This window comes from Syngnathus acus, chromosome 9 (genome assembly GCF_901709675.1).
Source record: "Syngnathus acus chromosome 9, fSynAcu1.2, whole genome shotgun sequence".
NCBI classification, from domain to species: Eukaryota; Metazoa; Chordata; class Actinopteri; order Syngnathiformes; family Syngnathidae; genus Syngnathus; species Syngnathus acus.
The window spans coordinates 17,206,253-17,220,086 of NC_051094.1; positions in this window are offsets into that span (position 1 = coordinate 17,206,253).

The window sequence follows — 13,834 nt, forward strand, 5'->3', positions numbered from 1 at the left end:
TCTTGGGGTTAAGATTAACAATCCATCCAGCTATCCATTATTGGTGCGGCTTGTCTTTACGAGGGTCACGGAGGATTAACAATGATAACTAGAATTTGTCATTTCTGTAGAAATTGCGTGTGAAGGCTAAGAGGCTGAATAAAAATCCGGGGAATGCTACAAGATTATGTATAAATTTGGAACGTGTTGAATTGGTCAGAAAATGTATGAAAATATAGATAGAATTTTGTAAAATTGGGCATGAATTTTAAAGTTGAAAATTTGAAATTTTTCACAAGTGGCAAGTTTTGGAATAGGTAGGCTAAGATGAACAGTTAAAAATTGAAATGGGTTGAGTCAGTGAAAAAAAGAAACTAGAAGGAATTACAAGGGAAAAATGAAATTTTGCAAAATTTTACCGCAATGTTAAAAGTGAAAATGTGAAATTTTAATCTAGGAAGTGAAATAAGGTGAATTGGAGGAATTATGTGGAAGAAAATGAGAAATGTTGAATGTGCCAGGAAGAATGAATGGTGAAATTTTGGCTTAAAATTAGTAAATTTCTCGAAAACTGTACATATTTGGAATATTTGGCATGAATATTTGAAATGCGTTAAAAGTGTAATGGAGTAAATCAGATGAATTATGTGGAAGTAGTTAAGATAAAAATAAAATAAAAGGCAGAAGAATGCAGAAGAAGTTGAATAATAATAAAGTCAAGTCAAGTTTATTTATATGGCCCACAAGCAAGTCTCAAAGGGCTTCAAATGTACAAAAATTGACAATTTAAAGTGCAGGGATAACATGTGTGAGGGCCACAATGATGATCATGACAGCAAAAATATTTCTTATTGTTTTTTTATAGGTACAAAGGGGGAACGTGGAAGAAGGTTTTCAAAATTTGTGATATAGCGTGATTTCATTATCAAGAGTAAGCATTTCTTTTTAATTCTAAGAATTGGCATCAACAAAAATGAGAACGATAATCTTCAAGGTGATAGTGTAAGTGGCAGGAGGAAGCTGTGTATATTGTTTTTTAAACATTATTTTTGGTATCATTATTTTTTAGGAGGAGGGTCAGTAATGCTTGTGAGGAGATGAATGAAGGAACAAGGTAACAGTAAAAGGGAGTGCTCCATAAATTTTTGGTTCTTTGCCAGAGGTAGTTATTTGGAGGGATGAATTTAAACTGAAAGCAAAATGGAAATGTTTTAGTGGAAGAAATATGGGAAGGTGGAAATATTGAAGTTACAGCTTCACAGCAAAGTGTCAAATCGTCTAAGTGTGAGATGTGAGCAAACTAAATGGGGAGTTAAATCATGTTCCAACATTATGCATATTGGCAAGCGATAAGAGGACAGGAGACCAGACAATTAGATATTAGTTTTGGATTTAAAATAAACAAGGGAAATTTTAATTGAGGAGAAAGTTTTGCGTAGGGAGGGTTTCTTTTACAATTTAATATTGTATGTTTTTATGTGTGTTGTGGGATGACAGTTTGTCTGTAATGGTGTATGAATGTCAAGTCTGTGCTTGTGGTGTGGTGTTTGTGTATTGTGAATGGTTAACATGATTCAAGGTTGGGGTGATGTGATCACAGCAGAGGATATCATTCCTCTCACCTGAAAAATATAAAGATACTACAGATTTGGAAAAGCAAGATTGATCACGGCTAATTTTGGACTAAATATGGGTTTAGGATTACTCTGGGGCACCATTGACAACAAAAGACTTCAATGGAGAAGGCCCATTTCAATATTATGACCAGACGTGACTATACCAGCATTGACAATCAAGACTCTGAGCCAAGACAGTGTATGACAACAACTCTGGACTTACCTGACAGTGTGACGAAATGTATGTGACGGAATTTGTGATGACTTGCTTTGTTTTGATGTTTTACCTAATTGTATTGCAGCCTCTAACAGCAACCCAGGGAGCAGATTGTGCTTTATTTGTTAAACTCGTGTTTACTTTGCAGGTTGTCAACTGCAGTCTTGGAGAATTTTGTGTCATGTCTGTGAAAATGCATTAACAACTAACCGCTTAGTTTTCATAATGAGTTTGTAAATGTGATCGTTTTCAGGACAGGCTCGGCAGGCTCCAGTTTTCAATTTGATACGTTTGACATGCGTCCGTGTGTGGATTATCTTTTGTTTATCATTATGAATTTTACTTTTACCTTTTGGTATTATGGATGTTTATTGTGTGGAGAGCTGCATGCACAACTACAGGAGGATGACGGCTTTTGTTCATACAGCCATGTGAGATGCTGCCGTAAATTCCGGACTATAAGCCGCGACTTTTTTCCAAAATTTTGAACCCTGCGGCTTATAGTCAGGTGCGGCTTATATAAGGATTTTTTTCGTGATTTTTGTGATGACTTGATCACTTTTATACACTGCGGTATCTTGAAGAAAAAAACAACAACAAAAATACTATTTTGAAACACTACTATGGCTGCTGCTTATTCTGGCTGTGTTGCTTGTGACTATTATGAGCTTTAGTAGGAATGCACGCTAGGTGACCTGCGTCAAAGGGCTCTAAATAGGGGTGTAACGATTCATCGATACACATCGATTAATCGATATAATGCTCTACGATTTATTGGCATCGATGCTAAACGTAAACATCGATTTATATCGCCGTGTTTGACCTCGGACATTAGACGCGACTTTATTTTGAAATCCAGTTCATTGTTGCTTGTTTCCTCTTTCCGGGAGCAGTACGCGGCGTGCTGTGTTGTGAGCAGAGCAGGCACGTGAAAGGGGAGCCGACAACGACGCGGCTCCTGGGCTGGTGCTATGGCTAGTGTCCAAGAAGACGAGGAAATTCGCTCCCCTTTGGGCTTCAAGTCATTCGTTTGGAAGCACTTTGGATTCCAAAGAAAAGATGGCTCAACGGACAATTAAAATTATTGTAAATAAATAGTTCAGTAATGCACTTTAAAGTTAATGGTATTACAAAAAAAGAAAGAATATTCATTTTTCTTTACTTATATGAGAAAAAATATAGGAATTTGATAAAGTTCAGTGTTAAAATAAGCACTTTGTATACTACAATACTATTACAATAATTTCCTAAATAAAGAGTTTGCAGTACCTTGTTGATTTTGCGTATGAATTGTTATAAATCAGGATATTGTTCTATATTTTGTATTTAAAAAAAAAAAAAAAATATCGATCGTGGAGCACTATATCGTGATGTATCGTGAATGAATCACAGCAGGCTTTAAGATATCGGCAATAATCGCATCGTGAACCTTTGTATCGATATGATATCGTATCGTGACAAAACCCGCGATTTACACTCCTAGCTCTAAACCCTTTCTCTTACTCTGTCATGTGACTCAGAGATTACACAAAGCAGTGGCGCTGTTTGGACCATCTGCATTGTATTAAAACCCAATCAATCAGCATTTAAATTCAATTCTTCTGACATTTTGCTCACCAAAAACAAGTTGTAATGAACGTGAACTTTTAATGCATTTTATACAGAAGGTTACTTTGAACCCCGAGGCTTAAATGGCGGCGCGGCGTATTTATGGATTTTTACGGCCTCCAGGGGGCGCTCTAGCAGGAAGCAAGAGCGAGACAGACGAAGAAGAGATAATGCGCCGAAGAAGACGTGCTAGTTTGTGTTTTGAACATTTCGCGGATCACGCACACACCCTCATCATGGAAAACACACAAAGAAATGCATTTGATGCAGCTTTTAAGTTAAAAGCAATCGATCTGGCTGTCAAAGAGGGAAATAGAGCTTAAATGGCGGCGCGGCGCGTCGTATTTATGGATTTTTACGGCCTCCAGGGGGCGCTCTAGCAGCAAGCAAGAGCGAGACAGACGAAGAAGAGATAATGCGCCGAAGAAGACGTGCTAGTTTGTGTTTTGAACATTTCGCGGATCACGCACACACCCTCATCATGGAAAACACACGAAGAAATGCATTTGATGCAGCTTTTAAGTTAAAAGCAATCGATTTGGCTGTCAAAGAGGGAAATAGAGCTTAAATGGCGGCGCGTCGTATTTATGGTTTTTTACGGCCTCCAGGGGGCGCTCTAGCAGGAAGCAAGAGCGAGACAGACGAAGAAGAGATAATGCGCCGAAGAAGACGTGCTAGTTTGTGTTTTGATAGGCGAATAGTGGCGTATAATTCACACAAAGAAGAGACAGAACGAGATCAAGACGGACATTACTGAAAGGAAGCTTTTATACACAAACCGTCATTATGGGGGACAAAAGAAATGCATATGAAGCCGCTTTTAAGCTAAAGGCAGTCGATGTTGATGACATTGTGTTGCGTCACCCTTTTCTTTATTTCGTGGTCCCGTCTACTCTGGAGCGATACGTGTCGCTCGCTAGTTTAATGTAATTTAGCGCTTCGTGCATGAATGAAATTAGCATGAACAGACCCTCATCACACTCGAAGAAATGCATAAAAGCGACGACGAAAGAGAGACTGAGAAAGTGTGAGGCGAAGGATATCTAACGCTATTCCAATCGGACGCTGAGGAGGAAGACTTCGATGGTTTCAGTGCACAGGAGGAAGATGAAGACGGTGAAGCTCTTTTTTTACTTTTACCGGTATGTTTTTTAACGAGCCCTGTTGGTGCTGTACTACCGTGTTGCTGCTGTGTTACCGCCGCGTCTCAGTGACTTTTACCGGTAGGGTATGTTTTTTTTAATCCAGCCCTATTAGTCTTGTGTTACTTTCGTGTTGCTGCGGCGTCACGGGCAGTGTTTGGAAAGAAATGTTAAGGTATGTTATTAAAACTTTAAAAAAGCTTTCTGTGTCCAGTCTTTCTTTGTTAATAACTCGCGTGCACACTTCCGTGTTGCTGCGGTACTACAGCTGCGTCACAGGCAATGTTTAGAAAGACATGTTAAAGTATGTTATTAAAACTTTAAAAAGGCTTTCTGTGAACGGTCTTTCTTTGTAAAAAAAAACGCGTGTGCACGTGCGGCTTATAAGTCCGGTGCGGCTTATATAAGAAAAAAACTAAAATATCCCCCAATTTTAGCTGGTGCGGCTTATAGTCCGGTGCGGCTTATAGTCCGGAATTTACGGTACATAGTTGCTTCGAAGGAGGAAAAGCATGATTTAAGATACGTGATTGATCAATGATTAAATGTTAGTAAAACAACGGATTGAATAAATTACGATGACTATGCTTTGAGAAGGCCCTCCAGGGGTGTCAAACTCAGTTTTTTCACAGGCCACATTGTAGTCATATCTTCTTTTGGAGGGCCATTATGACTGTCACCCCAATAAATGTATGTATAAGCACCTCATATTATATACAGTAAAAGCTACAAAACAAACTGACAAGTAACTCGTTTTCAAATCAGACGAGTAAAAACTGGTCAAATATTTAAAAATAAAATATTAAAAGTGAAGACAATTTGCAATTTGATTAATGACATGAATTTGATGCACAATTTGTCTTCGCGGGCCGCATCTGGCCCCCGGGCCTTGAGTTTGACACCTGTGCCTTATACAAAGGTAAAGTAGGATTAAAATTTGATGAAACTGATATGGACATTCACATATTCCATTAGAGTTTAAACTGCTTGCAACACTATTGCAAATTAGTTAACACTTGTGAGTGAGTGAGAGATTGGTTGAGTGATTGATTGACTGATTCATTGAGTGACTGACTGAATGACTGAGTGATCGAGTGACAGAATGACCGAGACCAAGTGACTGAGTGACAGAATGGGCGATCGTTCGATGTCTGTCTGTCTATATGTACGTACCGTAATTTTCGGACTATAAGTCGCGTTTTTTTTCATAGTTTGGGTGGGGGGGGCGACTTATACTCAGGAGCGACTTATATATGTTTTTTTTCACAAATTTTTACTTGATCATTAACACATCACTTACAAGTATAGTTGACCACTTCACATTATATTTTTAGTATAGTTGATCACTTCACATGCTTTGATATCTTTATCTTGAACATATTCAAAACATGAAAAATAGAGAGAAAAAATCAAATAAAGTAATTAACACTTTAAAGCGCCATATCCTCTGGACATGTCCTCTGTCACCAGGATGACATAAAGGAGGAGAAATTTGATCGATGGATTTAATGATTTGGAGTGACACAAATGGTTTGATAATATTGTTGTTTATGTGATAGTTATTTAAAATATAGTTTATATATCGTTGTATGGGCCTGTGGAATAATTTGAACTGCGGCGCGGCACACGGCATTGTTGACAAAGGACGATCGATGGATTTAATGAATTGGAGTGACACAGATGGTTTTATAAACGTGTTATTTATGTAATAGTTTTTTTTAAATAACTGAATGTTACGTCAGGCCCGTTCTCAGCTCCTCGTTTGTGTTTGTCACGTTAGCATACCGTATCGTTTAGCCTGTTGTTGCTCGTTCATGTCTGTTCTTGGTGTTGGATTTTGTCGAATAAATTGCCCCCCAAAATGCGACTTATACTCCGGAGCGACTTATATATGTTTTTTTTTCACATTTTTGGGCATTTTATGGCTGGTGCGACTTATACTCCGGTGCGACTTATAGTCCGAAAATTACGGTACATATATATGTATGTATGTATGTATGTATTTCGTTATTTGTTTATGTATTTTTCTCTCGCAATTTTTTTTCCTCATCTTCCTCTTCTTTCAGCTGCTCCTGTTAGGGGCCGCGACAGCAGAGCAATCCTTTCCAAATCTTTCTGTCCTGTCACACCAACCATCTGCATGTCCTGCAACATCTTCATCTCTGCCACACTCTCCATTATTTTGGCCAGTAGAGATTTCCAAGCCTCGCTTCTAACATTCTTTCCCATAACTTCATGCTTTGCTTGATCAACATAACACCTCTGTAGCTAATGCAGTTCTGTGCATCACCGTGGTCTGAAATAAAAAATAGGAACCAGTACCTTTCTTCAGGCATTTTCTCGCTTTTTAAGGAATCTCCCCTGCCATCTCTCCTTGATAGTTCCATGCTGTCACTGGAATGTCGTCTAGGCCAGTGTTTCCCAACCTTTTTTCATTCACGGCACACCTTTCCATTGGAAAAGATCTCGAGGCACACCACCAACAAAAATCTGTTAAGTGTTACACCAGCTTCTATATTAAAGTCAGTTATATTACAACAAAAGACGTAAAGTTCTATTCCTATATATGTATGGAGAATAAAAATAAATACTAAATATTCTTTAAATTGTATTTCTTTTGTAAATGAAAGTGAGTTTTTGAAAAAAGGTTTTAGACAATGTAAGGAATAAACTATTGAATGTGATTGTGGTCAAAATCCAAAAGAATCAATATAACTGTTTACTGTTTTAGACTAGCTCTATAAATATTGCGACAATAAGAACAAAGTCACTTTTAAAGACGCTCTGCTGTTCTGACAGCGGCTGAGTGGCTATCACAGTCGAGGTGTCTTGACTTGACTGTGTATTTTATGTTGGTGAAAAATGAACAATCCAGGTTCTCCCGTTGAACTACATGCTCTGATTTCCATCGGACCGAAAACGCACCACAGCCGTCGTAGTGTCACTGTTAGTAAAAGCACACAGCAACACACACATAAACTGAGTATGTGCCGATGCCACAACATGTAATCTCAAGATTCTCCGATTTGCCACGCTTGCACGTTTAGCAAGTGACTGACCAGGCCTTGCGCTAACTGACCAGTGGTTTTGCAATCCTGTTTATAATGCACTCCGTAATTAATGTTGAACAATTTCCCACGGCACAGCTGAACATCTCTCACGGCACACTAGTGTGCCGCGGCACACTGGTTGGGAAACACTGGTCTAGGCCAATTGCCTTTCCACTCTCCATCTTTTACAAATGTCTGGGTATGAATGTTATCTATATTTATTTTTCTCACTCATTGGCGGCCCAACAGAGGGACTTGAAGCGGCTCCACAGAGGGACGTGGTGTGCCAACAGAGGGACCCTGGTGGTATCAACGGTTTTGGTGACCTCAGTTAAAGTGAGGTCAACAGAGGGAGTGAAGGAATAGGGTCGAAATACAAAAAGTCCTGCCTAGCTACAAAAACAGATATGCTCAAACCTCATTGAATAAAGTACATAAGCAGACAAGTATATTCACATATTAAATCAATAAACGAAACATTTTAAGCATATAATTATACCTGCACACCAAACCAATAAAGAAGACATAACTAGACATTTTTGATAGGTGGTAATGACAAAGGTTTTTATAACTTTAGGACCTGGTATGTATTTCTGAGCACTTTGAAATAACAAATGTTTTTGATATATTGCCTGAATAGCTTAATGACCCTCAAGGAACTGTTTAATGCATGCCTGATGATTTTCTAAATCACGGACACTGCCAAAGTTGTCTGAAAATGTTGAGTACTTGATTATATCTTGTGTTTTGATTAATGCTAGACGTCAGTTTTGGATTACTACTGAACGTTCTGGACAGAAGGAAATATTTTGCCTCACAAAGAAAATATATGGTTGGAAGCATGATTAAACTAAGAATATGACGACGTAAGCAAGTGCATGGAGTATAGTATCACAAGAGCACACAAACAAAAACATGGTAAGTGGTGAGTACAAACTTTGCATAGTCAGGGCACATTAATAAATTGATGTCACATAATCCCGTACAAAATGACAAAATTGAAAGAATGATGAATGGGCGGTGTGCGACAGTGGGCGAAGTGGATGTATGTGCAAGAATGGTTTACAGGAAGGACGCATGGAGATAAAACCGGTAGAGGTGCCAGAGGAAGAGTGGCAGGAGGAAAACAACCAAGAACCCGGCCAAAGGTGATCGCCAAGGCCGAAAGACGGGATGGAAAACAACAGACCCCACACACACTGAATCACCCATAATCAGCACCCACCCCCACGGAACCAGTTCTCACCGAACCAGCACCCACTCCCATGGAATCAAACTCTCCTGTGAACTTGCCACACCCCCTGACTCATCACCCATCAAAGTCGGCCCACACTGGCATGTGCAACTGAATATAAGCTGACCAAAGAACCTTGAACGTTGCCTTTTCTGAATGTAGACTTTCTGCTCGAGCATGGTCGCACGAAAGGCCCAGCGCTGTATTGTACTTTCCTGAAAACAGAGCTTTCTTAACAAGAATTGTGATTGAACTTAACCAACCTGTGTAAGTCCAAATTTTGTTTCAGTGTCTTAGCCTTTTCCTAAAACTGAAGAAATAAAACGAGCACGCGGTGAGTAAATTGGATAACAGGTGATTGGCTATGGCTTTTGGCGTGAGGCGCGGATAATCCGCGCGCTTCCCAAAATGTGGACCAAATCCAACAGTACTCATATACTTTTTCATATTTTTTTATTATCTTATATAAACATAACTGCTCAATCAGAACACGTATACAGCACCCAGAACTTTGTGGCCACATGGGCACAGACGGCGCACGCACACACACACACACACACACGCACACGCACACACACACGCGCACACGCACGCGCACACGCACACACACACACACACAGGGGCGGTAACCTCTCAATACACATAAGGTACCAAATGGTCAGGTGACGCTTTCCCGCCTTTTTCGGACAGTATAAAACCTTGTGAACTGGAAAAGGAGACTGTTGTTTCATCTGCTGCCGTGCCTCGTGGACTGGCCGCCATTAAACAACCCAAGATCTTGCCAATAAAGAACCAACTCTTACTCCACATCTTTGTTTTTCCTGGCTCAAAAATGGACATCCCAAACAACATGCAACAGTGCACATAGGGCACAGCTCAGTAACTCCATGACACAGACACAAAACATTCAGCAGATAACAGGACATTCAAGTAATAACAGAACAGATGTCCACATGTGTTTCCTTCTTTCCCTTCTCCTCTCTTCCTTATTCCTGCTTGCGGACACTAGTATAAAGCCTTCTGACTTGAAGTGTGACCTGGTTGTTTCATCTGCTGAAGTGCCTTGTGTACTGACCGCTATTAAACAACCCAAGATCTTTTAAATAAGGAACCAACTGTTACTCCACATCTTTGTTTTCCTTGCTCAATGACAGACGTCTTGAACAAACCTCAACAGTAGTGTTTACTTTTGTTGTTGTTGCTTTATTTAAACGGCTTAGCGTTTACTTGCGCAGCAATTTTTTTGATTGATTAAAAGATATCAACGACAGAAGACTTGTTCATACAACCATACATGACACGTAATAAAATAAATCCCCTCACAATATTTATGAATGTCTTGTAAACGCACTGTAGTCAAGCTACGAAGTAAGCTAATGCTAGCGCTAGCGAGAAGCTAACGAATGCATTAAACACGTTGTGTTACCCAAGAACAATACAGCATACACCTACTCAAAATACACCCACAAGAAGTGAAAACATGAAGCGCACAGCTCCAAAATCAGCGTAAAGACTGACGCTAATGCTATGGACATCTTGTAAACAAGCGTAGGGTGACCAGACGCCCTCTTTTTCCCAGACATGTCCTAATTTGAGCCCTAAAAAAACACCCAGGGGGTGGGGGATTTAAAAAATCATCCGGGATTTTGTTGGACAGCCTCAAACATAATACATGTACAGTACATTGTCAATAGAATTGCCACTCCGTTCCATTTCACTCAATTCCAGTTTTTTCTGTATCGTTAGCAAATAAGTCACGCCCTTCTCCTCAAATCTAGTCACTTTGCTACGAAGTAGGGTGGGCTGGCCAGTCTACACCGAGTGTTTAGAGCAGGGGTGCCCAAACTTTTTCAGCTCGTGAGCTACTTTTGAAATGACCAAGTCACAAAGATCTACCCACTAAAAAATTTATATATATATATATATATATATATATATATATATATATATATATATATACTATATATATGTCATCGTGAAAAAAAAGTCCGACTCCCATTCCCTATGAAAGTGATACTTTTTACTATGGCCAGCTGCCCCACTCATTTTTATACCCTTTCTTAAGTTTAAGAGAAAGAACAGGGTTCTGACAATTGGAGGGAACTCGCGAGCTAGCGTGTTTGTGTTGTGTTGTTAGCGCCGTTGTTTGTACACGCGTCAAGTGCGAAAAAAAATAAAAACATTTTAATATCACGCGATCGCCCAATAGTGGCTTGGCGATCGACCGGTCGATCGCGATCGACGTATTGGGCACCCCTGGTTTAGAGCAATGCCGAAATGCAATTCCCGCGCTTTCGCCAGGGTCGTGATCCTTATGAAGCTAAGTGCATGACATGCAAGTGTCTGTGGCAAATAAAGGTACCAACGCACCCTGCAAGAAGAGGACTGAAGAGGAGCGCTTTTTTTCTTCTTCAAATGCTGCACCGATGGCCGTATTTCTTTTGTCTTTTTTTACTTAGTGTACCATTATAAAATTAAAAAATGTCAGTGTATGCATATGTTTTTGTTAGTGTGAATATGTTTTTGTTATTGTATATATGTTGTTTTGTTATTCGGGCCAATAAATGCAATTGCTATACAGACACCATGTCATTTGTGTCATAACATATGACATAAGCTAACGAATGCGTTGAATATTTTGTGCAGCCCAAGAATAAAACAGCACCTTTGATGCTATTCATCTGATACAACTACTGAAGGAATGGGGTCGAAATACAAAAAGTCCTGCCTCACTACAAAAACAAATATGCTCAAACCTCATTGAATAAAGCACATAAGCAGACAAGTATATTCACATATTAAATAAAAGAAACATTTTAAGCACATAATTATACCTACACACCAAATCAATAAAGACATACATTTTTGATATATGGTAAAGACAAAGGTTTTTATAACTTCATGATCTGATATGTATTTCTGTGCACTTTGAAATAAATTATTTTTGATATATTGCCTGAATAGCATAATGACCCATAAGGAACTATTTAATGCATCCCTAATGTTATTCTAAATCACGGACACTGCCCAAGGTGTCTAAGAATGTTAAGTACTTGATTATATCTTATGTTTTGATTAATGCTTGATGTGACGTCGTATTTTGCCTAATGCTAGATGCCAGCCTTGGATTACTATTGAATGTTCTGGACAGAAGGAAAATGTTTTGACTAACAATGAAAATATATAGTTGGAAGCATGATTAAACTAAGAATGTGACAAAGTAAGCAAGTACATGGAGTGTCAAAAGAGCAAACAAACAAATGCATGGTAAGTGGTGAGTAAGAACTTTGCATAGTCAGGGAACATTAACGAATTGATGATGTCACACCCAAAATTTCACATAATTCCGTACAAAATGACAAAAGTGGAAGGATGATGAATGGACGAGGTGTGACAGTGTATGTGCAAGAATGGAGGAGAAAGTTTACAGGAAGGTCACTTGGAGATAAAACCAGCAGAGGTGCCAGAGGGAGAACGCCAGGAGGAAAACAGCCAAGGTGATCGCCAAGGCCGAAAGATGGGATGGAAAACAACAGCCCCCACACACATCGAATCGCCCATAATCAGCACACAACCCCACGGAACCAGCTCTCACCGAACCAGCACCCACTCTCATGGAATCAAACTCTCCTGTGAACTTGCCACACCCCCATAGACTCATCACCCATCAAACTCGGTTCACATTGGCACATTGCAACTGAATGTAAGCTGACCAAAGAATCTTGAATGTGGCCTTTTCTGAATGGAGACTTTCTGCTCTTGAGCATGGTCGCACGAAAGACCCAGCGATGTATTGTATTTTTCCTGAAAACAGAGGTTTCTTAACAAGAATTGTGATTGAACTCAACCAACCTGTGTAAGTCTAATTTTGTTTCGGTCTCTTGGTCTTTTCCTAAAACTAAAGGAAGAAAACGAGCAGGTAATTGGCTATGGCTTTTGTCATGAGGCATGGATAGCGCGCTTCCCAAATTGTGAACCAAATTCAACACTACTCAAAATACACTCACAACAGAGGCGTAGCCAAGCCGGGGCGAGCCGGGGCGGCGCCCCGGTTAGGACTCCCTGCGCCCCGGTTGAAAAAAAATCGAGCTTTTTCGATTCTTCATTTTCATGCCGTTTTTTTCTTTCGGTCTTGCGCGAATGTGCTTGCGCTATTCTATGTGCGCGATGTTATCCATTCACCGTTTGCCTCCCGGACCCGGATGTTGTTTTAGCGATCAGCGAACGCCGTGGGTGATGTTCGATTTTTTTTCCTGTGGGCGCGCGCCCCTACTGGAAAAATTCCTGGCTACGCCTCTGACTCACAAGAAGTGAAAACAGAGCGCACAGCTCCAAAATCAGCAGAAAGACTGACGCTTATGCTATGAAAACGAGTGCAGACAATATTATTAAAGTGAAATACAGTTTATTATTTTTGTGTCATCTCAAATTTACCACTTTATTGTGCCCGTCGTTTCCATAGATTGAAGGAACTGATCCATCAACAAAATGAAGAACGATAATCGTTGATATCGGTAATAATGCCTGAGGCATTTTGTTCAATGTTATCTGATGCTTCAGATATGAATGAAAGGCAGAATTTGTGTTTTTAGACTTGTTCACATCTGCCTGAGTGGCTTATATTTGGTTATTTTGTCATTTAAAAAATAAAGACAATTGGGACAATGACATTTGTTTTATAACAGTGTGCATCTGCATGAAATTTTTGTAGTTAGAAAATGTCCGAAAAAAACTAAGTTTGGACATCCCTGCAATAGATCATATCACAATAAAATGGCAAAAGTACAATAATCAGTATCCCTCCATATGCCTTGTTGTTTGAAGTGGTTATAGATGAAAGAGGAGAGATTCAAGACATTTTCCATGTACGTATGTGTCACGTACCGTGCCACCTGTCATCTCCCGATAATCTATCCCTTTACCGCCATGGATACCGTTCACAGCCGTGCCCCCTCCATCAAGTCAGTCGCCCACACCTGCTCCTGCCT